We start from the raw sequence: 27,695 nt of genomic DNA, 5'->3' as shown, positions 1-27,695 counted from the left end.
ACTGAGTTATCAAGGCTCTAAAGCCAATGAGGGAGTGAGGTGAAGAGACGAGGTGCAAATTAAGTGCAAGCAAAATAGGTACTCAAAAGACAGAACATCAGATTAAAAGCCTGGTATACTACTGACAGAGACACCCAAGGTCAAAGTGAGAGTGCATGGTGCATCAATGAACATGTGGTGGGGGTTTTGAAGTGTTCCAGTGTCTGAGTGAAAGTACTTGCATGATAGTGAACAGCTGAACAAATTTGTCACCTGAACAGGGACTTGAACCCTGGACCCTCAGATTAAGAGTCTGATGCTCTACCGACTGAGCTATCCAGGTTCTATAGTCACTGAGGGAGTGAGGGGAAGAGACGAGGTTCAAATTAAGCGCAAGCAAACCAGGTACTCAAAAGACAGAACATCACATTAAAAGCCTGGTATGCGACTGACAGAGACACCCAAGGTCAAAGTGAGAGTGCGTGGTGCATAGATGAACGTGGTGGGTGTTTTGAAGTGTTCAAGTGTCCGAGTGAATACCTGCGTGATATTTAGTGAACAACTTCTGAAGAATTTTGTCACTGGAAGAGGGACTTGAACGCTGGACCCTCAGATTAAAAGTCTGATGCTTTACCGACTGAGCTCTCCAGGTTCTACAGTCAATGAAGGAGTGAGGTGAGGAGACAAGGTGCCAATTAAGCGTAAGCGAGCAATTGACTAAACAGGTACTCGAAAGACAGAACATCAGATTAAAAGCCTTATATCAAGATGATCCAAGGTGGCGCCTACCAGTTTGGTCGCCTCGGTAACGTGCTCTCTAGTATTGTTTTTGTGTTTTTCGTTCGTCTTTGGAGACATTACACGACACACTTACACAAGGGGAGACTTGCTAACCATCAAGGAGGCTACTCCGGACTTTCTTTCACCAACTTTCGCAAATCCGCTCAGTTTTTTCCCCCCCGAGTAATTTACCGGAGCGGCGTCCGTGGTTTTCGGCGCATGGAGGCGAAGGCGGCGCCACAGAGGGAAGTGTGCCGGCATCCAGGTGAAACCCCGCAAGAGTGGACACAGATTGGCGTTCCCGTCGATCCACCTCGCGAATGTACGCTCCCTACCCAACAAAATGGACAAGCTTCATCTTCTGTTAAAGACCAGTAAAGACTTCGGACGTTCCGCCGCCATGTGCTTTACGGAGACCTGGCTTTGCGACGCTGTACCCGATGGCGCCGTCATTCTTCCCGGCTTCCATATTCATCGAGCAGACCGCAACATTGAATCATAGGGGAAAACAAAGGGCGGGGGGATATGCTTCTATATCAATGAAAAATGGTGTATGGACGTCACGGAGCTCAGCACACACTGCAGCCCACATTTGGAGTCGCTGTTTTTGAACTGTAAGCCATTCTACTCGCCGCTTGAGTTCGCATCATTCATCCTGGCTGGCGTCTACATTCCGCCTCAAGCTAACATGAACGCCGCACTGCTAACGCTCGCCGAACAAGTCAACGACATTGAAAAAACCCCACCGGGACTCACCCCTCATTATTCTCGGGGACTTTAACAAAGCTAAACTCAACCATGAACTCCCTAAATACAAGCAGCACATTGACTGTTCTACCAGGGAAAATAACATTTTAGACCACTGCTACACTACGCTAAAAAACGCATACTGTAGTATACCTCGTGCAGCACTGGGCTCGTCTGATCACTGCTTAATACACTTAATACCGACGCACAGGCAAGAACTTAAATGCGCGAAGCCTACAGTGAAGATAGTGAAAAAGTGGACCAATGAAGCAAAAATGGAACTTCAAAGCTGCTTAGACTGCACAATCTGGAGTCTCTTTGAAAATTCAGCTGGCAGCCTGGATGAATATACGGACACTGTCACATCCTGTATCAGTTTCTGTGAAGATGTGTGTGTACCAACAAAGTCATTTCGCACATTCAACAACATCAAGCCGTGGTTCACTGCTAAACTTAAGCAGCTTTACCAAGCTAAGGAGGACGCATATCAGAGCGGGGACAGGGCCCTGTATCATCGAGCTAGAAACCAGCTGACTAAAGAAATTCACATTGCAAAGAAGAACTATGCAGCAAAGTTGGAAAAACAGTTTCGCGCTAACGACTCTAAATCAGTCTGGCATGCATTCCAATACCTGACTAATTACAAGCAACGATCCCCCCCAAGCTGAGAACACTAGCACATGAGCCAACGACTTGAATACCTTCTACTGCAGATTTGAAAAGGACACTTTCACACCCCACACCCATCCAGCCGCACCCCCGACCACAATCACACCTCTGACTTCTGCGTGAACCATCCATGAACAGGATGTTAGACGCATCTTCAAACAAAAAAAGATTAACAAAGCGGCAGGCCCAGACCATGTGTCCCCATCCTGCCTCAAAGTCAGCGCGGACCAGCTCGCTCCAGTCTTCACACAAATTTTCAATAGATCTCTGGAACTGTGCGAAGTACCATCTTGTTTCAAACGCTCCACCATCATTCCAGTCCCCAAGAAACCTGCAATCTCAGGTCTAAATGACAACAGGCCTGTCGCCTTGACATCTGTGGTCATGAAGTCCTTTGAACGTCTCGTGCTGGACCACCTCAAGAGCGTCACAGGTCCCCTGCTGGACCCCCTGCAGTTTGCCTATCAAGCGAACAGGTCTGCGGATGATGGAGTCAACATGGGACTGCACTTCATCCTAGAACACCTCGACAGTGCAGGGACCTAAGCGAGGATCCTGTTCGTGGACTTCATTCAGCTCAGCGTTCAACACCATCATCCCTGAACTCTTTTCATCCAAGCTTCTCCAGCTCCGCGTCTCACCTGCCATCTGCCAGTGGATTTACAGCTTTCTGACAGGCAGGACACAGCAGGTCAGGCTGGGGGAGGCCTCCTCATCCACACGCAGCTTCAGCACTGGGGCACCCCAAGGTTGTGTCCTCTCTTCGCTGCTCTTCTCTCTCTACACGAACGACTGCACCTCAGCGCACCCGACTGTCAAACTCCTGAAGTTTGCAGATGACACCACTGTCATCGGCCTCATCAAGGACGGTGACGAGTCTGCATATCGACAGGAAGCGGACCGGCTGGAGCTGTGTTGCGGCCGACACAACCTGGAGCTGAACACGCTCAAGACTGTAGAGATGATCGTGGACTTCAGGAGGCATCCTTCACCACAGCTGCCCCTCACGTTGTCCAGCTGCCTTGTGTGAAACCGTCGAGACCTTCAAGTTCCTGGGAATTACAGTCTCTCAGGACCTGAAGTGGGCGACCAACATCAACTCCATCCTCAAAAAGGCCCAGCAGAGGATGTAATTCCTGCGGCTTCTGAGAAAGCACGGCCTGCCACCGGAGCTGAGGCAGTTCCACACAGCGGTCATCAAGTCAGTCCTGTGTTCTTCCATCACTGTCTGGTTTGGTGCTGCTTAAAAAAAAGGACAAACTCCGACTGCAATGGACAATCAAAACTGCTGAAAGGATTGTCGGTACCCCCCTACCCACGCTTGAGGACTTGCACGCTGCCAGAACTCAGACAAGAGTGTGCAAAATCGTCTCGGACCCTCCGCATCCCCGGTGAGCAGCTCCTTCCCTCAGGTAGGCGCAACCGATCAATGCAAACTAGAACTAGAAGACATTCCAACAGCTTCTTCCCTTTTGCGATCAACTTCTTAAACACCTAACCTACAATTCCATTACAACATGCTGGCAATTTTTTGACTTGAGTTCGTTGTCACATTTCCAATTATATATTACTCGTGCACTCACTGTAGTAGTCTCGCCATGCTGCACTATTTGCATATCTGTTGTTGACCAATACTGGCTACTCATGCCAGAGTAGCATCTGCACCATTTGCACACTGATTGAGGAGTATCTGCAACATTTGCACAATCAACATTGTCCCATTTTATCACTAGTCACTTTAAACTGCATACATTCCTTGAAGTCTCGGGGGTTTCCGAGGTGTTCTCAGGCCAGCCGAGAGACGTTGTCCCCGGGGCCTCCTCCCGGGCGACGTGCCCGGAACACCTCAGCAAGGACAGGTCCAGGTGGAATCCTAACCGGATGCCCGAGCCACCTCATCTGGCTCCTCTCATGCAGAGGCGCAGCGGCTCGACTTTGAGCCCCCGGATGACCGAGCTTCTCACCCTAATCAGACAAGACAATTATTAATGGTTAGTTAACAGATGTTACACGACTAAAATCTATATTTGTGGCAGCATTAAAGATCTTCGGTATATTGAATTTATCCAACATATGTCACATTTTCTTTTTTCTATTTCTTTTTTTTTTTTTTATTTTGTACATTGCATCTACTGAGATCTAATTAAAAAATGACAACAGAATGATGTACCTTTACTAAATGTCCTTGATGAAAAATAATAATTTTTGGCTGTAGTGTTGGATTAAGTACTGTAGACTTAATGCAATCACTAGCAAACATTGGTAAGTCTTGCCTGTTGGTTACTTTTCAGTGTGATAACTTGAAGGGGAAATTTTTTTTTTTAGGTGTGTAACATATCAGATAGATGACATTTAACCTTCATAAACTTTTTGGGTAAATGCAAATACCTAAAAAATGTATAGGTATAAATAAAAAATATATATATTTAAATTTTCAATTGGCGGCACGGTGGCGACTGGTTAGAGCGTCAGCCTCACAGTTCTGAGGACCCGGGTTCAATCCCCGGCCCCGACTTTGTGGAGTTTGCATGTTCTCCCCGTGCCTGCGTGGGTTTTCTCCAGGCACTCTGGTTTCCTCCCACATCCCAAAAACATGCATAAATTGGAGACTCTACATTGCCCGTAGGTGTGACTGTGAGTGCGAATGGTTGGCTGTTTGTATATGCCCTGTGATTGGCTGGCAACCAGTTCAGGGTGTACCCCGCCTCCTGCCCGATGACAGCTGGGATAGGCTCCAGCACGCCCGCGACCCTAGTGAGGATAAGCGGCTCAGAAAATGGATGGATGGATACATTTTCAATTCAATGAGCTCTGAATCTGACAATGTTAGCTAGCTCTCTGTTCACAAAAAATACCCTATTCTTTACATCAAATAAGTGTGAATTTCTTTTTTTATTATTTTAATAAAGAGTAGGATAAACAGTTAAGATCCTAAAAGTTACCAAAAAGGCAGACAAAATTTACCATATCTCACTTTGCTCCTTCAGGTGCCCTCTCAACGAGTGATTTATTTCTTCATATAGTAATGTTAAATTTAATTAATGACATTTAAATTGGAAATGTCTCTTTGAAACAAAAAAATGACTTTGGGACATAGTTTGATCAGTTATCTGGGCCAAAACAAAATCAAGTTAATCATTTTAAAAAGAACAACAAACAATCATTTTACAGGCCTTATTTGCATTCATTAAAGATCTAAATTGCCCGTATATATAAACGTGAGTGGGAATGGTTTGTTTATATGTGCCCTGGGATTAGCTGGTGACCAGTTCAGGGTGTATCCCGCCTCTCGCCCAAAAATGGCTGGGATTGGCTCCAGCACGCCCGTGGCCCTCGTGAGGAAAAGCGGTATGGGAAATGAATGGATAGAGATTGGGGGGGGAGGATGTTAGAAGAAAGACCACAATCTACGACAAAATGTTTTAAGTCCATAAAGTCCATAAAGATGTGAAATCCTTGTCGTTATAAAATGTTTCAAACTAGCTCCTCCTTAACCTATTTAATATATATCCATCCATTGTCTTCACTCCATCATTCACCGTAGAACCTGGAGAGCTCAGTCGGTAAAGCATTAGTTTTTTTAACCTGAGGGTCCAGGGTTGAAATCCGTTCAGGTGACAAATTTCTTCAGCGGTTCACTATCACGCAGGTACTTTCACTCAGACACGGGAACACTTCAAAGCACCCACCACATGTTCATCAATGCACCACACACTCTCACTTTGACCTTGGGTATCTCGGTCAGTAGCATACCAGACTTTTAATCTGATGTTCTGTCTTTCGAGTAACTGTTTAGTCAGTCATATTTCTGCGCTTAATTTGAACCTCATCTCCTCACCTCATTGCCTCCCTCATTCACTATTGAGCCAGGATAGCTCAGTTGTGAGCGCAACAGCCTTTCAATCTGGGGGTCCAGGGTTCACATCCCTGTTCAGGTGACCACAATTCTAAGGAAGTTGTTCTCAAAACTTCACACAGGGGAACACACGGGAACACTTCAAAATACCCACCACGTGTTCATCGATGCACCACACTCTCTCATTTTGACCTTGGGTATCTCAGTCAGTATGATACCAGGTTTTTAATCTGATGTTCTGTCATTTGAGTACCTGTTTAGTCAATTGCTCGCTTACGCTTAATTGGCACCTCGTCTCCTCATCTGACTCCTTCATTGGCTGTAGTACCTGGAGAGCTCAGTCGGTAAAGCATCAGAGTTTTAATCTGAGTCCCTATTCAAGTGACAAAATTCTTCAGAAGTTGTTCACTAAATATCACGCAGGTATTCACTCGGACACTTGAACAATTCAAAACACCCACCACGTTCATCTATGCACCACGCACTCTCACTTTGACCTTGGGTATCTTGGTCAGTAGCATACCAGGCTTTTTAATGTGATGTTCTGTCTTTCGAGTACGGTTTGCTTGCGCCTAATTTGAACCTCGTCCTCTTCACCTCACTCCCTCATTGACTATAGATCCTGGATAGCTTAGTCGGTAGAGTATCAGACTCTTAATCTGTGGATCCAGTGTTCAAGTCCCTGTTCAGGCAACATAACTCTTAGTCATTTGTTAACAAAATTTCACACCAGGTACTTTCACTTAAACACTTCAAAACACCCACCACGTTCATCAATTGCACAACACACTCTCACTTTGACCTTCGGTATCTCAGTCAGTAGCATACCAGTCTTTTAATCTGATGTTCTGTCTTTTGAGTAACTGTTTCGTCAATTACTCGCTTGCGCTTAATTGGCACCTCGTCTCCTCACTTCACTCCTTCATTCACCGTAGAAACCTGGAGAGCTCAGTCGGTAAAGCATCGGATTTTTAACCTGAGGGTCCAGGGTTTAAATCCGTTCAGGTGACAAATTTCTTCAGCTGTTCAAGATCACGCAAGTACTTTCACTCAGACACTGGAACACTTCAAAGTACCCACCACATGTTCATCAATGCACCACACACTCTCACTTTGACCTTGGCATCTCGGTCGTTAGCATACCAGACTTTTAATCTGTTCTTTTTCGAGTACCTGTTTCGTCAGTGTCAAATTTCTTGCATTTAATTTGCACCTCGTCTCCTCAACTTCACTCCTTCATTCACCGTAGAACCTGGAGAGCTCAGTCGGTAAAGCATCGATTTTTTAACCTGAGGGTCCAGGGTTTAAATCCGTTCAGGTGACAAATTTCTTCAGCTGTTCACGAATCACGCAAGTACTTTCACTCAGACACTGGAACACTTCAAAGTACCCACCACATGTTCATCAATGCCACCACACACTCTCACTTTGACCGTTGGGCATCTCGGTCATTAGCATACCAGACTTTTAATCTGTTCTTTTTCGAGTACCTGTTTCGTCAGTGTCAAATTTCTTGCATTTAATTTGCACCTCGTCTCACTCACCTCACTCCTTCCCTCCCTCAGTGATTTACAGAGGAAGTGAGCATCACTTTTAATCTGAGGGTCCAGGGTTCAAGTCCCTGTTCAGGCGACATAGTTCTTAAGAAGTTGTTCACTAAATATCACACAGGTACTTTCACTCAGACACTTGAAAACACCCACCACATTCATTGATGCACCACACACACACTTTGACCGTAGGTATCTCGGTCATTCGCATACCAGGCTTTTAATCAGATGTTCTGTCTTTCCAGTACCTATTTTGCTTGCGCTTAATTTGCACCTCGTCTCCTCACCTCACTCCCTCATTGACTATAGAGCCTGGATAACTCAGTTGGTAGAGCATCAGACTCTTTAATCTCAGGGTCCAGGATTCAAGTTCCTGTTCAGGCAACATAATTCTTAGTAAATTGTTCACTAAATTTCACACAGGTACTTTTACTCCGACACTTCGAAACACCCACCACATGTTCGTCGATGCACCACACACTCTCACTTTGACCTTGGGTATCTCGGTCAGTAGCATACAGGCTTTTTAATCTGATGTTCTGTCTTTCGAGTACCTGTTTCGTCAGGTTTGCTTGCGCTTAATTGGCATTATGGTCTCCTCACCTCATATTCCTTAAATATCACTAAATTTCACACAGGTGCTTTCACTTGAACAGAGAGATATAGCATGAGAAAGAGGGAGATGATATATATATATATATATATATATAGAAGAGAGAGAGAGAGAGACATGGAGAGAAGAGAGACATATAGAAGAAAGGGAGAGGGAGATAGACGGACACAGGAGAGAGGAGGGAGAGATATAGAAGAGGGAGAGGAATTTTGCTTGTTTTATTTTAACCTAGGAGCACATACATTTGTTAAGGGAAGTTCAGTTGGATCTAACTTTTCAAATGAATAATTACCATTGGTCGTGATGGTGGTACTGTCATCGGATCTTTTTCGAGGTGGTACTTGGTGTCCAAAGGTTTGAGAATCACTGACCTCTTGAAGAAATCTATTTAGGTACGATTTTCCTGTTCTATTGGAATATCCTTTTTCTTCAAATCAAACGATATAATAATCCTTATTTTTTGCAGCGTATCTTTTTGCAGTCTTGAGACTTTTGGACTCAAATGCTTCAATGCACACATTTTCCCTCAACACAACTTACTCATTCTAAGAAATGCAGCCATGTCAGATGTTCCTGTTCTTTTTTCTTCAATGAAGTTCATATCTTGCTCATTTCATGACTTTTCTACTTTTTGCAAAGTCACTCCAATGGTAAAAGGCACGGCTCTCAGCCTTGCAAAAGTGCATTGGAGCTGTTCAATGGACTTGATACGTTTCAATAGTTCACCAACCATGTTTGAAAGCAAACAAATTGTCATGAGCTGTGCCCTGCAGTTCCTTGTTGGACCTCGGGTGGCGCCCCTCCTCCTGTTGGACCTCGGGTGGCGCCCCCTCTCGCGCTGTCTCTCATCCCAGTAATCAGCAACACCGCGGACCTCTTGGTCAATCAGCCTTCGTCATCACCTGCATTGAAGCCTGCCAGATCCAAGACTCTACTGCCAGAGTATTAACGTTCACCCGTGGTACAGCGGCTCGCAACTACACGTAAGCTACGCCGGTCCTCGCAATATTCTGACCTACCTCCGTGTTCTTCCTTGTCCTCAGTGTTCCTTCCGTGTTCCCCTGCCTTGCTGACCTCTTCCACCACGCCGCCAAGCCATCCACCTACTCACGCCACCGATAGCCGCACGATCCCTGTCTCGACGACCCGCCGGTACGGCCCAAGGATCCACCTTTGAATTTCTTCTTTATCCACCGTTCGCCAACAAACTTCTTCAGCCTCCGCCTGCTTCTGGGTGCAGTTAAATGAACACCGTCGTATCGTGACACAAATGTACAACCCCAATTGCAATGAAGTTGGGACGTTTTGTTAAACATAAATAAAAACAGAATACAATGATTTGCTAATAATGTTCAACCTATATTGACCTGAATACACTACAAGACCAATATATTTAATGTTGAAACTGATAAACTTTATTATTTTGAGCAAATAATCATTAACTTAGAATTTTATGGCTGCAACACGTTTCCCCAAAAAACTGGGACAGGTGGTAAAAAAGACTGAGAGCGTTAAGGAATGCTCATCAAACACCTGTTTGGAACATCACACAGGTGAACGGCTAATTGCTGAAGCTGTACATCAACCAAGAATGGGAAAGAATTCCACCTACAAAGCTTCAACAATTAGTGTCCTCAGTTCCCAAACGTTTACTGAATGTTGTTAAAAGAAAAGGTGATGTAACACAGTGGTAAACATGACCCTGTCCCAACTTTTTGGAAACGTGTTGCAGCCATAAAATATTAAGTTCATGATTATTTGCAAAAACAATAAAGTTTATCAGTTTGAACATTAAATGTCTTTGTAGTGTCGTTCCTCCAGTAACTACCGAACCACAAATGCATCCATGACTATATGTCATTAATTCAAAGTTGAATATATACATGTATATTGAACTGAATGGACAGTAATTTCTCAACACAGACGAGGCAAAGATAAACATAACTTGTAGGTCAATGCAATAAAGCGAAATGATCTCCAACAATTAATAAATGGTATACAAAATGGAGTTTGAAAGAGACATGACGTCTACTATTCTTCGGAGGATAAAACATTACTGAGATCATCGTCATCTACTTCAATCTGCAGGTGAACAATATAAAATATTGAAGTACAAAAAGGGAACAAGGGTGTTTGGTCTCTGTTTTTAAATAAGCTCCGAGGTGTTCGACAGCAGAATTGGTGGAAGATCTCTCGTCCTCTAGAAAGTCATCATCCAAGTTAACATCGCTGGTATTGATGTCGCCCACCTCCAAATTGTCAAGGTCAATTTCCAGCTCTTCCAGAACCTTCACAAACAGCCATAGCTTTTGGAACAGTTAATCCAGAGAAGCAAACACCAAGCCCACGCCCCCACGCCCACACCCCCCTTCCCTCTCTACATAATCTTTTTCCGACTGTGAGAACTCAGGGATTTTCTCCCGCGTCTGTAGTGGGATAGTTTCAGGTGCAAAAGGCATGATTGCAGACTCTGCTGCAATCTCAGGGGCTGCTGACACGACGGGAGACTATTCACATTACTCTGTGTTAAATATATTGTAGAAGTTATCATTTATTTGCTTAGCTTGCATTAGTATGATGGACGATTTTGAGAAAGAAAGATGTCTCGCCTTCAAGAAGATGACTCAGCAGGAATCATCAAAGAGAAGGACGTGGCCGGGACGTGACATGTGTTGGTCCCATGTTTTCACCTTAAACCCTACCCTTAGTGTGTTGTGTCTTGTAGCTTAGTACGTTATGTCTTGTAAATTTAGAAAGTTCCCTATTTTCAAATAAATGCAGGAGCGACGGGAGAGATTGTTTCGAGCGTGATGAGAAGCTGTAATCTGAACAATCTCCCATTCGCCCTCCTCATGAGAAAAAGAAACCAGCGTCTTCATTCCTTTTGTGTCTATTTTTTATAATGTTGGGTAAGATAAATCCAACATTAAATTGGTCCTTCGAGCCGGATGTCAATATACCCGAGGATTCCAGTTGTGGAGCCGACATCCAGTTAAGAGACCGTGGCCACGGCAATTGAGACCCTTTCCGGGACTGGTCTTCGTTCTCCTCAACTGGGATCTGAAGGTTGAAGACAATCCACAGGATTGAAGATGACTTTGGTGAGTTAAATTTTAAAAAAATTTCGGAAAAAGGACGGCGGAGTCCGACAAATTCCACGAGGACGGCGGAGTCCTGTATGTACTTAAATTCCGTGTTTAATAAATCCTGTGAATACTAGTCAATGGCGGGTAAAATAAAGAAACTAGGAAAGTTTCGTGGCGTCGTAGTTAAATTCCGTATAGGACGGCGGAGTCCTCTAACGAGCTGTTGACAGACGTAGTTAAATTCCGTATAGGACGGCGGAGTCCTCTGACAAGCCAGTGTGAATGAAAACTGTTTGAATGAGAGTGTAAATGGGAAACCACTAGGTTTTTCATTCCATACCAAAACAGTGGGAAAGTAAACGGTGGACTTTTGTGGATGCAAAGGCAAGAATTCTCCACTCGAAAGAATTGAAGTGAGAATTACCACAGAAAGTAAATTTGAATCACCATCCTACTGAAAAGAAACAGTGTTCGAGACTACCCTAGGTAGTATTACACTGAACCAAATTCTTTCAAATGGGGAAAGGAAGTAGTAAAATAAAAAACAGGGATACACTGCAGTGTAAAGGTTGGAAGTTCATTAAATAAAATTTTAAAGGAAAAAAAAAATTGGTAAAGGGGCTTTACCAGTACAAATTAGACCCAAAACAGAATATAGACCAGGGATTCGTCAATATCCATTAAAACCAGATGCACATGAAGGAATCAAACCGGTAATTGAAGCACTAATTAAGGCAGGGGTTATTGTGGAGTGTCCAGAATCACCATATAACACACCCATTTTTCCTTGTAAAAAAGGCCCCACTTTCAGTGGGTTGGAGACTTACAGGCAGTAAATACTGCAGTAATACAAAGAGCAGCATGCGTACCAGATCCACAAACATTGTTAAATTCATTAAAACCAGACGCTACTGTGTTTACAGTAGTGGTAATGCATTCTTTTCTGTACCAATAGAAAAGAACAGTCAATTTTGGTTTGCATTTACATTTGAGGGAAAAAAATATACATTTACTAGATTACCGCAAGGTTACTGTGAAAGTCCAACCATTTATTCACAAGTTATGACAACACGCATGTCTTCTGGCATCTCCAGATGGAGAGACATGCAAAGATTCATTGGCCTGACTGCATCATCTAGCAGAAGAGGGTCATACAGTTAACAAAAATAAATTGCAATGATATAAAAGGCAAGTCAAATATCTAGGCCATAATTTAAGTGTAGGAGGAAGGACTATATTAGAAGACAGGAAAGCTATCGTCTTAAAAAATCCTAAACCACAGACGAAGAAACATATAATAATCATTTTTAGGTCTGACAAATTATTGTAGAGCATGGATTCCAAACTATCCAGAAATTGTTGCACCATTGTCAAAATTAATGTATGAAGACAACCTTAAAATGACATCACCTGTTTAATGGAATACAGAGGCAGAAAAGGCCTTCTGTGACATGAAACAACATTTGGTGTCCAGTGCTGTGCTAGGCCTTCCAAATTTAATGATAAAACATTCATTCAAATGGTAGATTGTAAAAGCTATTACATGACCTCCGTACTTACACAACAATACGGTGATAAGCTCAGACCAAGGGCTTATTTTTCGATGAAATTGGACAGCGTGACGTGTGCATTACCGCATTGTGTCAGAACAGTTGTGGCAGCTTTGATGGCAGTAGAGAGCAGTTCCACAATTGTGTTATTTCATCCATTAACTCTTAAGGTCCCACATACAGTGTCTGCTCTCCTATTGCAAACGAATATGGCGTTTTTATCACCTGCAAGACATTTATCTTGCATGGCCATCTTGCTGTCACAACCGCATTTGACTGTTAAGCGATGCACAACCTTAAATCCAGCCACACTAATACACTTACCTGATGAAGGCACGCAGCATGATTGTCAGGAATTGGCTGAACAAGCTGCTGAATTAGTAGCATGAACCGAGGCATGCAAACTCATGATAAATAAAGATGTTACAATCTATACTGAGAGCCAATATGCGTATTCCACAACAAGAATGCAATTATTGGGAAAAACAAAGTGCAAAACTACAAAATGAAATTGACATTAGCACAGAAAAAAAAAAAACTATTCAAATGAGCTGCTATATTGAGCCATGCTGTGTCACATGCCTCAACCGGAGGGATGGTGGCACAGATTGATCGACACTTCACAGCCCTAAAAAATAGCAGAAAGAAACACGTGGGTTCATTTAACACACTGTAAAAGAGTCATTTCAGCTGAGTACTCAAATAGGGCAGGTGAGCAAAAGTCTGATAACGGAGCGGGAGCAGATGTAGATTCTGAAAACGCTTGCTGGTCAGTGAAGAAAAAAGACACCAACCCGTTTCGTGAGAACTCAGCAGAATGGCACACCCAGCTTGGTTACGAGATTCGATAAGTTGTTACGTAGCAACTTTGGCTACTATGGTGTTGGTTTTGTTTATGTGGTACATGGGACGTCCCACCCAAAATGATATAACCATTTTTTTAGATAGAAAATCACCTCCCAACTGGACCAATATGACGAATCCAATAATAAAAAAATTTGAATCATTAACTCGTATCAAAAGGAGTACAGCTGATGATCAGAACTGTGGGCATGGCCTCCAAACGCGCCAAACCGGTTTAATATTTTATGCCCCCCAAAATCAAACTGCTTTAATCATAATTCCATATGCGGCTCTCACCAATAATGCTCAAGAGAATGGGCAGAATTGGGGATTTGGATATGACTGGTATGCAACTATAGGCTTTGGATGGGAACACCTCATTGGTGAAACAGGTCCAGTTGGTAAAACAAAACAGCAAAAGAACATAGAAAGAAGTTTAACATCAGCAAAACGGCCCATAGTTTAATATTGAAATACAAATAAAGTCACCCAGTGTGTTTGATGATGAGCTTGTGGGCATATTCTGGCGGAAAAGATCCCCAATTCCGAGTAGCATTGTGTTATGGGAACCGTGTTAAACCAGAAATGCCATTGAAAACTTCAAAGAAAGGTGGACAAATTTTCATGGTTAACAACATAACTACTGATGATTGGTTGCTTGTTGTCACAGGAGTTTCAGGACAAAATAACAATTGGTTACTATTGGTGGAACAAGCAGCAAATGTAGCGAGAAAAGATTGTGTGGTTTGCATGGGTCCCAGGCCTTTGTTGCGCATAGTTCCGGCACAATTATCACAAGATTGTATTATTCCATTAATGAACGCTACTGTACCAACTGAGAGGTGTAAATCATGGGATCCTATATATCCCGTAACAAAAGCAGATAAACGCAAACCGATGTTTTCTACTTTAGTAGCACCAAATAATTTCACTTGTATAAACATGATTAGTAAAGGCAAAAAATTAGGACCACTGAACGACACACAGTGTAAAGTAACCTTAAAAGTCGGACCAAAGTTTATGCCAGTATCACGGAGCGACATCTGGTGGTGGTGCGGAGATGATAGACTGTTTGATAGATTACCTAAAGATATATCTGGATTGTGCGCTATTATCACTTTGATATTGCATGTGTCAGTATACCCTATGCCTGTTCAAGATTTAATGGAAAGGGCACCAATGTTTTTGTCCAATCTAGAACATAGACAAAAAAGAGATTTATCCTGGCAGAGGCAAAATTATCCAACATAAAACATACATCGACGCCATAGGTGTTCCTCGTGGGGTTCCGAATCAATACAAATTAGCTGACCAAGTTGCAGGAGGATTTGAATACTTCATATGCTGGTGGTGTACGATTAATAAAAATGTTGATGGGATAAACTATATCCACTTCAATGTACAGAGATTAGGAAATTGGACTCAGAGTGGGTTGGAAGCTGTGCATGAGCAGTTCAAGGACGTTCCAAAACCGCATAGCTGTCGACATGCTCCTCGCAAGAGAGGGAGGTGTTTGCGGTATGTTTGGAGAACAAACAATACTGCTTCAGATGGCAGCTTGACCAGAGCCATCGATGGTCTACGGACCCTCAATCAACACTCCTTGTGGGACAGCTGGATGGACGTTTTTGGTAAATACAAAACCATAATTTCACCAATATTGATATCAATTGCTGTTTTTGCAGCCATTCTGACATTGTGTGGATGTTGTTGTACCCCATGCATTCGGGCTTTAATCAGTAGATTAATTACCACAGCAATTACCCCCATCGAGGAACCGTATGGAGCAGATGTATCCTTTATTGGAGGTTGATAACGATGATGATGATGTTGTTTTACCTGATTTGTTTCCTGATCCAGGTGATTACGATGTTGAAACTACAACATTCATGTATGACAAGTTTACTCTGAGTGTAAATGTATTTGTTTCATAAAAATGATTCTACAGTTAAAAAATCGAAATGAAGTGACTGTAAAATGATATGAGAATTTGTGCAAATACATGATAAACAGTAGGGAAATGTTAAATATATTGTAGAAGTTATCATTTATTTGCTTAGCTTGCATTAGTATGATGGACGATTTTGAGAAAGGAAGATGTCTCGCCTTCAAGAAGATGACTCAGCAGGAATCATCAGAGAGAAGGACGTGGCAGGTGTTGGTCCCATGTTTTCACCTTGAAACCCTACCCTTAGTGTGTTGTGTCTTGTAGCTTAGTACGTTATGTCTTGTAAACTTAGAAACCTCCCTCTTTTCAAATAAATGCAGGAGCGACGGGAGAGATTGTTTAGAGCGTGATGAGAGGCTGTAATCTGAACAATCTCACATACGCCCTCCTCATGAGAAAAAGAAACCAGCGTCTTCATTCCTTTTGTGTCTATTTTTTATAATGTTGGGTAAGATAAATCCAACACTCATCTACTCCAACTAATACTGCCATTCACTCGACTGTAATGTATTCCTCGGAAGTGTTCGGGTTCATAAACCGTGGCTTGAGGCCACACAATAATGTGCAATTAATTACGTCATCATTTAAAAAATCCATACTCGTATCTTAGCCTCGAGCCAATTAAAAGCACTGATGTGATAAAATTGTGACGTATCACGTGATACATAATATTCATATATCGATATATATATATGATATATAAATATAGATATATGTGTTATAGATTTAATTTTTTTTTAGTACTGTCGGGAAAAGGAGAAACGGGATGTTTAAAAAAGGTACGTGAAGATTCTGTCTCCTAATAAAGAGAACGGTAAGTCATAAGAGAGAGGATGACTGCATTATAATTTAGGTCAACCACCGATAAGAAACGATTCCACGAGAATCTAAAGTGAAAAAGCTTACAGCACCTGGTATTCCCATGCGGTCTCCCATCCAAGCACCAACAGGCCCGCCCTGCTTAGCTTCCGAGATCCTGACGAGATCGGGCGTTCTCAGGTAGTATGGCCGTAAGCCACATGGTTACTGAAAAGCAACATTTATATTTAAAAATATCATCTTCTTCTTTTCCTTTTGGCTTGTCCCGTTAGGGGTCGCCACAGCGCGTCATCCTTTTCCATGTAAGCCTATCTCCTGCATCCTCCTCTCGAACACCAACTGCCATCATGTCTTCCCTCACGACATCCATCAACCTTCTCTTTGGTCTTCCTCGAGCTCTCTTGCCTGGCAGCTCCATCCTCATCATCCTTCTTCCAATATACTCACTATTTCTCCTCTGGACGTGTCCAAACCATTGAAGTCTGCGCTCTCTAACTTTGTCTCCAAAACATCGAACCTTGGCTGTCCCTCTGATGAGCTCATTTCTAATTTTATCCAACCTGGTCACTCCAAGAGCGAACCTCAACATCTTCATTTCCGCCACCTCTGCTTCCTGTTGTCTCTTCAGTGCCACTGTCTCTAATCCATACATCATGGCTGGCCTCACTACTGTTTTATAAACTTTGCCCTTCATCATAGCAGAGACTCTTCTGTCACATAACACACCTGACACCTTCCTCCACCCGTTCCAACCTGCTTGGACGCGTTTCTTCACTTCCTGACCACACTCACCATTGCTCTGGACGGTTGACCCCAAGTATTTAAAGTCCTCCACCCTTGCTATCGCTTCTCCCTGAAGCCTCATTCTTCCCCCACCAGCCCTCTCATTCATGCACATATATTCTGTTTTACTTCGGCTAATCTTCATTCCTCTTCTTTCCAGTGCATGCCTCCATCTTTCTAACTGTTCCTCCAGCTGCTCCCTGCTTTCACTGCAGATCACAATGTCATCTGCAAACATCAGGGTCCACGGGGATTCCAGTCTAACCTCATCTGTCAGCCTATCCATCACCACTGCAAAAAGGAAGGGGCTCAGGGCTGATCCCTGATGCAGTCCCACGTCCACCTTAAATTCGTCTGTCACACCTACAGCACACCTCACCGCTGTTCTGCTGCCCTCGTACATGTCCTGTATTATTCAAACATACTTCTCTGCCACTCCAGACTTCCGCATGCAGTGCCACAGTTCCTCTCTGGGTACTCTGTCATAGGCTTTCTCTAGATCTACAAAGACACAATGTAGCTCCTTCTGACCTTCTCTGTACTTTCCCATTAACATCCTCAAGGCAAATAATGCATCTGTGGTACTCTTTCTAGGCATGAAACTATACTGTTGCTCGCAAATACTCACTTCTGTCCTGAGTCTAGCCTCCACTACTCTTTCCCATAACTTCATTGTGTGGCTCATCAACTTTATTCCTCTATAGTTGCCACAGCTCTGCACATCACCTTTGTTCTTAAAAATGGGCACCAGTACACTTTTCCTCCATTCCTCAGGCATCTTCTCACGCACTAGAATTCTATTGAACAAGCTGGTCAAAAACTTCACAGCCACCTCTCCTAGATGCTTCCATACCTCCACAGGAATGTCATCAGGACCAACTGCCTTTCCATTTTTCATCCTCTTTAATGTCTTTCTAACTTCCCTCTTACTAATCATTGCCACTTCCTGGTCCACCACACTTACCTCTTCTACTCTCCCTTCTCTATCATTTTCCTCATTCATCAACTCCTCGAAGTATTCTTTCCATCTAGCAAGCACACTGCTGGCACCAGTCAACATATTTCCATCTCTATCCTTAATCACACTAACCTGCTGCACATCCTTCCCATCTCTATCCCTCTGTCTGGCCAGCCTGTATAGATCATTTTCTCCTTCTTTAGTGTCCAACCTGCCATACATGTCATCATATGCCTCTTGTTTGGCCTTTGCCACCTATACCTTTGCCCTGTGTCGCATCTCAATGTATTCCTTTCACCTCTTCTCGGTCCTCTCAGTGTCCCACTTCTTCTTAGCTAACCTTTTTCCTTGTATGATTTCCTGTACTGTGAGGTTCCACCACCAAGTCTCCTTCTCTCCTTTCCTGCCAGAAGATACACCAAGTACTCTCCTGCCTGCTTCTCTGATCACCTTGGCTGCAGTGGTCCAGTCTTCTGGAAGCTCCTGCCGTCCACCGAGAACCTGTATCACCTCTTCCCGAAAAGCTGCACAAACGCTCGTCCTGTCTCAGCTTCCACCACATGGTTCTCTTCTCTGCCTTTGTCTGCCTAATTTTCCTCCCCACCACCAGAGTCATCTTACACACCACCATCCTATGCTGTCTACCCACACTCTCCCCTACCACTACCTTACAGTTGGTAACCTCCTTCAGATTACATCGTTTGCACAAGATGTAATCCACCTGTGTGCTTCTACCTCCGCTCTTGTAGGTCACCCTATGTTCGTGCCTCTTCTGGAAAAAAGTGTTTCACTGCAGCCATTTGCATCCTTGTTGCAAAGTCTACCACCATCTGTCCTCCAAGTTCCTTTCCTGGATGCCGTACTTACCCATCACTTCTTCATCACCCCTATTACCTTCACCAACATGTCCATTACAATCTGCACCAATTACGACTCTCTCTCTCTCTGGGATGCTCAGAACTACATCATCTAGCTCCTTCCAGAATTTCTCTTTCACCTCGAGGTCACATCCTACCTGTGGGGCATAGCCACTAATCACATTACACACAGCACCCTCAATTTCAAGTTTCAGCCTCATCACTCGATCTGATACTCTTTTCACCTCCAAGACATTCTTAGCCAACTCTTCTTTTAAAATAACCCCGACTCCATTTCTCTTCCCATCTACACCATAGTAAAATCATTTAAACCCTGCCCCTAAACTTCTAGCCTTACTGCCTTTCCACCTGGTCTCCTGGACACACAATATATCAACCTTTCTCCTAATCATCATGTCAACCAACTCCCGAGATTTTCCTGTCATAGTCCCAACATTCAAAGTCCCCACATTCAGTTCTAGGCTCTGTGTTTTCCTCTTCTCTTTCTGCCGAAGAACCCGCTTTCCACCTCCTCTTCTTCTTTGACTTCGACCCACAGTAGCTGAATTTCCAACGGCGCCCCGCAGGTTGACGGCGCCGGTGGCGGACGTTGTTAACCCGGGCCACGACCGATCCGGTATGGAATTCTTTGGATGAACGCTCATATTTGTTTGGCAAGGTTTTAAGCCGGATGCCCTTCCTGACGCAACCCTCTGCATTTATCCGGGCTTGGGACCGGCCTACAGTTTGCACTGACTTGTGCCACCCATAGGGCTGCATTATTTAAAAAATATCATATTTCTCTGAAAAATATCTCCAGCAGATCGCGTCATCTTTATTCTCCAATTGTTGGCTGGTCAATTTTGGATTTTTTTGTGTGGATGATGCGAACTCATTCTCAACACTACAAATGTGTGATCAGATCATAGATTTTGAAAAGTAAACACACTTGAGAATTTTAGAACTTGCACACTGCCAAAACTCAGACAAGAGCATGCAAAATCCTCTTGGACCCTCCACATCCTGGTCACCAACTCTTCAGAAGCATAATCATCTTTATTTGCCATGAATTTCAGTCATCGTAATCCTCCTGAGACCGGGCCCCTCGGGCTGGATGGCTGCTGGCCGTGGGGGCTCCCCTCAGATGCCCCGTAACTGCTCTCTGGTCCCCCCCACCCCCCCTCCTTTTCGTACCATTTGCAGAGGATGAAAAATTTGCCTGTGAGTATTGTCATATTATCTTTGTACATCTGTTGCTCCACCGTCTGTAGTCAGATATTGTACATTGTTTGCAATAAACTAAACTGACTAATCTGTAAAAAGTGGTGTGGATGTTTCAAGATGCACAATAAGGAGGCACTTGAAGAAAAATGGGCTGAATGGTCGAGTCACCAGAAGAAAGCCATTACTACGCCAGTGCCACAAAAAATCACGGTTATAATATGCCAAACAGCAAAGCAAATGCATTTATATAGTGCCTTTCATACACAAGGTAACTCAATGTGCTTTACATGATTACAAGCATTTAAAAACAGCTGATAAACATTTAATACAAAGAGGTAAACAAAATGCATTTAAATTGGCGTACAGTGCAAGAAATATCATTTAAAAGTGGAAATACTCTAAATAGCATGAGAAAAAATAAGTTCCATCTGAGTAAGTATGCATGCAGGTAATGGAAAAGCAGTCCTCACGTTGCTTTCATGCATACAAAAAAAAAGCATTCTCTATCTCAACTATTGTATTTGTTTTCTCTTCAGGTGAACCACGAGGATGTCAATGGACACCAGCTGCAAGATTATTTAGGCCAAGCACAGTGAAATACAGCAGGCCAACTTGAAGGCAATGGGTGATTTTGATATCAAGGATGGAGAGAGGCTCCCACTGGCGGTCAAAGACATGGAAAGTTACATATACCCTCAAACTATCCAGCACAACCCCAACGGGAGGTATGCTGAATGTGCACAAACAATTTCAATCTGTATGTAATAGTTAATTCATCTCTTTTTTACATCTCTCTGATTAGAGAAACCAGAAGTGTTGTGAAAATCATGCTGAATTCCAAAGTTAAGAAATCATTCATGCCTGACTTTGGAGCAAAGGGTAATGGCAATGCTATTGAAAAGCAAACTTGTGGTTCAATAGGTTGTTGTATGATTGGTGGAAAAAACAACAACCATTGTTCTTTTTTTTGGACCCTGCAGGCATTTTTGGAGGTTTCTTACCCGGGGTGAGGTCAGTGAAATGGCCTGGCATTTTATGATTGGGAGATGGAGGGTACATAATCTATACCTCCATGGCTTTGAGGAACAAGAGCTTCGGTTCAGCACAGCAATTTGCTTGGGCGCATGGCTCATCTGAGTAAGTGTTCACTTTTAAGTCTGTCTGGGTTGCTTTACTGCTCAATTGCTACAGTATGAGCAAATGTTCTATTCAGTACTTATGTATTTGTGTAAAATGACAGCAGCAGACGATCCTTACTGTCATATGAATGTCTTTATTTATGTTGACGCGCATATGTAATAGTTATTGCTATAACTAGAGCTTATTGGGGATGTTAAAATTCTAAATTCATGATTATTTGCAAAAAACAAAGTTGATCAGTTTGAACATTAAATATCTTGTCTTTGTAGTGTATTCAATTAAATATAGGTTGAACATGATTTGCAAATCGTTGTATTCTGTTCTTATTTGTTTAACACAACGTCCCAACTTCTTTGGAATTGGGGTTGTACATTAATGTGGAAAAAATGAACTTAAATGATTATAGCAAATGGCTGCAAGAGAAAAAAAAAAAAGTGAAAAATTTAAGGGGTCTGAAAACTTTCTGTACCCACTGTATATTTGTGTTTGGCACTAAATAAGCTTGATATACAGCTCTTAAATTTGCATTTAAGGTGTATACTTTTCACTTTGCATTTAAGACACATTATAAATAAACATTTGTTTGACTTTGTATTTCGGCAATATTTCTTTTACCTTTTGAGATAATTATCCATCCATCCTCCTCCGCTTATCCAAGGCAGGGTGGCAGGGGGCAGCAGCTGAAGCAGAGAAGCCAAGACTTCCCTCTTCACTCGCGCCAGTCTTCAATCAGATCTTCAATAGATCTCTGGAACTGTGCGAAGTACCATCCTGTTTCAAACGCTCCACCATCATTCCAGTCCCCAAGAAACCTGCAATCTCAGGTCTAAATGACTACAGGCCTGTCGCCTTGACATCTGTGGTTATGAAGTCCTTTGAACGTCTCGTGCTGGACCACCTCAAGAGCGTCACAGGTCCCCTGCTGGACCCCCTGCAGTTTGCCTACCGATCAAACAGGTCTGCGGATGATGCAGTCAACATGGGACTGCATTTCATCCTAGAACACCTTGACAGTGCAGGGACATACGCGAGGATCCTGTTCGTGGACTTCAGCTCAGCGTTCAACACCATCGTACCTGAACTCTTTTCATCCAAGCTTCTCCAGCTCAGTGTCTCACCTGCCATCTGCCAGTGGATTTACAGCTTCCTGACGCGCAGGTGAGGCTGGGAGAGACCACCTCATCCACGCGCAACATCAGCACTGGGGCGCCCCAAGGTTGTGTCCTCTCTCCGCTGCTCTTCTCTCTCTACACGAACGACTGCACCTCAACGAACCCGACTGTCAAACTCCTGAAGTTTGCAGATGACACCACTGTCATCGGCCTCATCAAGGACGGTGACGAGTCTGCATATTGACAGGAAGTGGAGCGGCTGGAGCTGTGGTGGGGCCGACACAACCTGGAGCTGAACACGCTCAAGACTGTAGAGATGATCGTGGACTTCAGGAGGCATCCTTCGCCACAGCTGCCCCTCACGTTGTCCAGCTGCCTTGTGTCAACCGTCGAGACCTTCAAGTTCATGGGAATTACAGTCTCTCAGGCACAGCAGAGGATGTACTTCCTGCGGCTTCTGAGAAAGCACGGCCTGCCACAGGAGCTGCTGAGGCAGTTCTACACAGCAGTCATCGATACAGTCCTGTGTTCTTCCGTCACAGTCCGGTTTGGTGCTGCTACAAAAAAGGACAAACTCCGACTGAAACGGACAATCAAAACTGCTGAAAGGATTGTCGGGACCCCCCTACCCACTCAAACCCTCCACATCCCGGTCACCAGCTCTTCCAGCTCCTTCCCTCAGGTAGGCGCTACCGATCAATGCAAACTAGAACTAGCAGACATTCCAACAGCTTCTTCCCTTTTGCGATCAACTTCTTAAACACCTAACCTACATTTCCATTTCAACATGCTGGCAATTTTTTTACTTGAGTTCGTTGTCACATTTCTGTGGGGCCAATTATATATTACTCGTGCACTCACTGTAGTAGTCTCGCCACGCAGTCTCGGCGCCCTTTGTACAATGGTCATTGCACCGGACTTTTGCAATATTAGTCTTTCGAACTGCTCTAAATTGTTGAGGACTCTGCATCTTTTGCACAATTGTCGAAAAAAAAATGTACTGGCATTACCAGATAACTAGCAACCCTTAATTGCTCAGTGACTGTTTTTTTTTTTTTTTTTTTTTTGTCAAGGTCTTTTTGTCTCAAAAGTGTTCTATCAATTGAATTTCTGTTGTCGTACTCGAGCGGCTCCAACTACCGGAGACAAGTTCCTTGTGTGTTTTTTTTTTAAGATGATTATGATTCCCCAACCACTTCATCCACCTCTTCCAGGGGGATTCCGAGGTGTTCTCAGGCCAGCCGAGAGATGCAGTCCTGGGTTGTCCCTGGGGCCTCCTCCCGGGCGACATGCCCGGAACACCTCAGCAGGGACAGGTCCGGGAGGAATCCTAACCAGATGCCCGAGCCACCTCATCTGGCTCCTCTAAATGCAGAGGCGCAGCGGCTCGACTTTGAGCCCCCGGATGACCGAAGCTTCTCACCCTAATCAGACAAGACAATTATTAATGGTTAGTAAACAGATGTTACACGACTAAAATCTATATTTGTGGCAGCATTTAAGATCTTCGGTATATTGAATCTATCCAACATATGTCACATTTTCTTTTTTCTATTTATTTTTTATTTTTTTGTACATTGCATCTACTGAGATCTAATTAAAAAATTACACCAGAATAATGTACCTTTACTAAATGTCCATGATGACAAATAATCATAATTTTTGGCTGTAGTGTTGGATTAAGTATTGTATACTTAATGCAAACATGGGAAATTTTGCCTATTGGTTACTTTTCTGTGTGATAACTTGAAGGAGAAAAACAATTTTTAGGTGTGTAACGTATTAGATAGATGACATTTAACCTTCATGAACTTTCTTGATAAAACGCAAATACCTAAAAAATGTATCGGTATAAATAAAAAATATATCCATCTGTTTTCTGAGCCGCTTCTCCTCACTAGGGTCGCGGGCGTGCTGGAGCCTATCCCTGCTGTCATCGGGCAGGAGGCGGGGTACACCCTGAACTGGTTCCCAGCCAATCGCAGGGCACATACAAACAAACAACCATTCGCACTCACAGTCACACCTACGGGCAATTTTTAGAGTCTCCAATGAATGCATGTTTTTGGGATGTGGGAGGAAACCGGAGTGCCCGGAGAAAACCCACGCAGGCACGGGGAGAACATGCAAACTCCACACAGGCGGGACCGGGTATTGAACCCGGGTCCTCAGAACTGTGAGGCTGACGCTCTAACCAGTCGTCCACCGTGCCGCCTAAAAAATATATATATATTTAAATTTTCCATTAGCTCTGAATCTGACAAATAAGTTTGAATTTCTTTTTTTTTTTAATACAAAGAGTAGGATAAACTGTTAAGATCCAAAAAGGCAGACAAAATTTACCGTACCTCGCTTTGCTCCTTCAGGTGCCCTCTAAACGAGTGGTTTATTTCTTCATATATTAATGTTTAATTTAATTAATGACATTTAAATTGGAAATGTCTCTTTGAAACAAAAAAAAATGACTTTGGGACATCATTTGATCGGTTATCTGGGCCAAAACAAAATCAAGTTAATCATTTTAAAAACAACAACAAACAAACAATCATTTTGCAGGCCTTATTTTGCGTTCATTAAAGATCTAAATTGCCCGTAGATATTAACGTGAGTGGGAATGGTTATTTGTTTATATGTGCCCTGTGATTGGCTGGCGACCAGTTCAGGGTGTACCCCACCTCTCACCCAAAGATAGCTGGGATTGGCTCCAGCATGCCCGTGGCCCTAGTGAGGATGAACGGTATGGGAAATGAATGAATAAAGATTGGGGGGAGGATGTTAGAAGAAAGACCACAATCTACGACAAAATGTTTTAATAATACAGTCCATAAAGATGTGAAATCCTTGTTGTGATAAAATGTTTCAAACTAGCTTCTCCATGACCTATTTAATATATATATTTGCAAAAATGTATATTGTAGGGAAGTCTCCTCTCCTGCTGTGCGCCACATCACATCAACCGTTCGAGCTTCAAGCTCTCACGGGATGATGAGTTCCTGGGAGTTCCACGCTAGTGTGAAGTGGCATTGACTGAACTCTGAACATTTCTATCTCGCTGCGCATTTTTCTGGTCTTGTGTCGACGAAACGGTGATTAAAAATGTAAGAAACATATAAAGTAGAGTATATCATGTTTTATTTCCTCATCTCTCGCTGTGCTGACTTGTCTGTTTTTTGTGAAAATATCCAACTAGGCATTCTTAGTATTAGCTTCGCGGTTAAATTACCTTGTGTGTAGATCTTATGACGACGTGTATGTGTTAAACCTTAGCTGTTGTCGAATGATGTATAGTTTATGACCAATAGATCGAAACAACCCAATGAGCTATATTGTTTTATCAGTGGTACTCGATCTGTGGCCTGGCAATCAGTGTTATAAATTGTACGTCAAGTTTAAATGCTTTACGTGTTTGCACAGAAATGACGTGTTAACCCCATTTTTTTTGTTCAACCCCTGAGGCTTGACATTAAGTTTAGGCTGACAGCCAGGTCTGACTGTATATAGAGCATTGGACCTTCACCCAACCGAGCCGTGGATGCTGGTCAGTCTGTACAACAGCACCGTCTGCGTGCAGAAACATGAAACACAGATTAAAAAAAATAAGGAGCAGCGACTCGACTCTGAGCCCAAGTATGACCGAGCTTCTCACCCTATTTCTATGGGAGAGCCCAGAGACCATGAGGAGGGAATTCATTTTGGCCAGCTTGTATACGGGATCTTGTTCTTTCGGTCATAACCCACAGCTCGTGACCATAGGTGAGGGTAGGAATGTAGATCGACCTGGTAAATTGAGAGCGTGTTAAATGCGCAATGCATAGTGGGTTAATCATATCTGAGTGTGTGGTCATAGATTGGTCATGGAGGGTAAGGACTGACTCACTGAAGGACTTACAATACTTAATATAATTAATATTACCAAAGTGAGAACTTCGTCTGGTTTCACGTGCTGCACGGCTGATGTCACGGCTGCTGAAAGTAACTCAAAAGTGACTTGTTTATAAGTGAGTTACTTTTGAAATCAAGTCAAGTAACTAAGTTACTTTTCAGCTCAAGTAATCAGTAACTTTTTCAAGGTAACTGGCAACACTGCATAAACTAGGTAACTGGCAACACTGCATAAACCAGTCTGAGCTTGCTGTATGAATAATACGTGTAATTGTTATGCTAAAGGTACAAGTTGAAGCCTGCCAAGTAGGACATAGAGTAATGGAAATCGGCTGAATTTTTGTTGCGTTCGTCATATTCTTGAGGTAATATACCTTTACAGAGAGATATATAGAAAAGATAGAGAGAGAGACAGATAGAGGAGAGAGACAGGGAGAGAAGAGAGATATATAGAAGAGAGAGACAGATAAGAGGAAGAGACAGGGAGCGAAGAGAGATATAGAAGATAGAGGAGAGAGAGACAGATAGAGGAGAGAGACAGGGAGAGAAGAGAGATATAGAAGAGAGAGAGGGTGATGAGTCGGTAGAGCATCAGACATTAATCTGGGGGTCCAGGGTTCGAGTCCCCTGTTCAGGCAACATATTTGCACATTATAGATAGAGGAGAGAGACAGGGAGAGAAGAAAGAGATATCAAATAGAGAGATAGAGGAGAGAGACATATTCTCGATGCACCACACACTCTCACTTACTGACTTTGACCTTGGGACCCTGTTTAGTCAATTGCTCGCTTACGCTTAATTGGCACCTCATCTCCTCACCTCACTACTTCATTGACTGTAGATCCTGGATAGCTCAGTCGGTAGAGCATCAGATTTTTAATCTGAGGGTCCAGGTTTCAAGTACCTGTGCAGGAAACATAATTCTTAGTAAATCGTTCACTAAATTTCACACGGGTACTTTCACTTGAACACTTCAAAACACCCACCAACTTCATCTATGCACCACACTCTCTCATTTTGATCTTGGGTATCTCAGTCAGTATGATACCAGGCTTTTAATCTGATGATCTGTCTTTCAAGTACCTGTTTAGTCAATTGCTCGCTTACGCTTAATTGGCACCTCGTCTCCTCACCTCACTCCTTCATTGACTGTAGAACCTGGAGAGCTCAGTCGGTAAAGCATCAGACTTTTAAACTGAGGGTCCAGCGTTCAAGTCCCTGTTCAAGTGACAAAACTCTTCAGAAGTTGTTCACTAAATATCATGCAGGTATTCACTCGAACACTTGAAAACTTCAAA

General features: G+C 43.2%; 2 non-coding genes and 1 pseudogene across 2 annotated transcripts; 1 reads left to right on the top strand and 2 right to left on the bottom strand.

Annotated features, from left to right (window-relative positions):
- Positions 1-249: 249 nt before the first annotated feature.
- trnak-cuu (transfer RNA lysine (anticodon CUU)) lies at positions 250-322 on the bottom strand. The gene has a single exon. It is a non-coding gene; the product is annotated as a tRNA-Lys (tRNA).
- Positions 323-16,520: 16,198 nt separating this feature from the next.
- Positions 16,521-16,637, bottom strand: LOC133398467 (5S ribosomal RNA; annotated as a pseudogene).
- A 10,602-nt stretch (positions 16,638-27,239) lies between these two features.
- On the top strand, positions 27,240-27,312 carry trnak-uuu (transfer RNA lysine (anticodon UUU)). Its single transcript has one exon. It is a non-coding gene; the product is annotated as a tRNA-Lys (tRNA).
- The last annotated feature ends 383 nt before the right edge of the window (positions 27,313-27,695 follow it).

This window comes from Phycodurus eques, unplaced genomic scaffold (genome assembly GCF_024500275.1).
Source record: "Phycodurus eques isolate BA_2022a unplaced genomic scaffold, UOR_Pequ_1.1 contig_183, whole genome shotgun sequence".
Classification (NCBI taxonomy): domain Eukaryota; kingdom Metazoa; phylum Chordata; class Actinopteri; order Syngnathiformes; family Syngnathidae; genus Phycodurus; species Phycodurus eques.
This window is presented reverse-complemented; position numbering and strand designations above follow the sequence as displayed.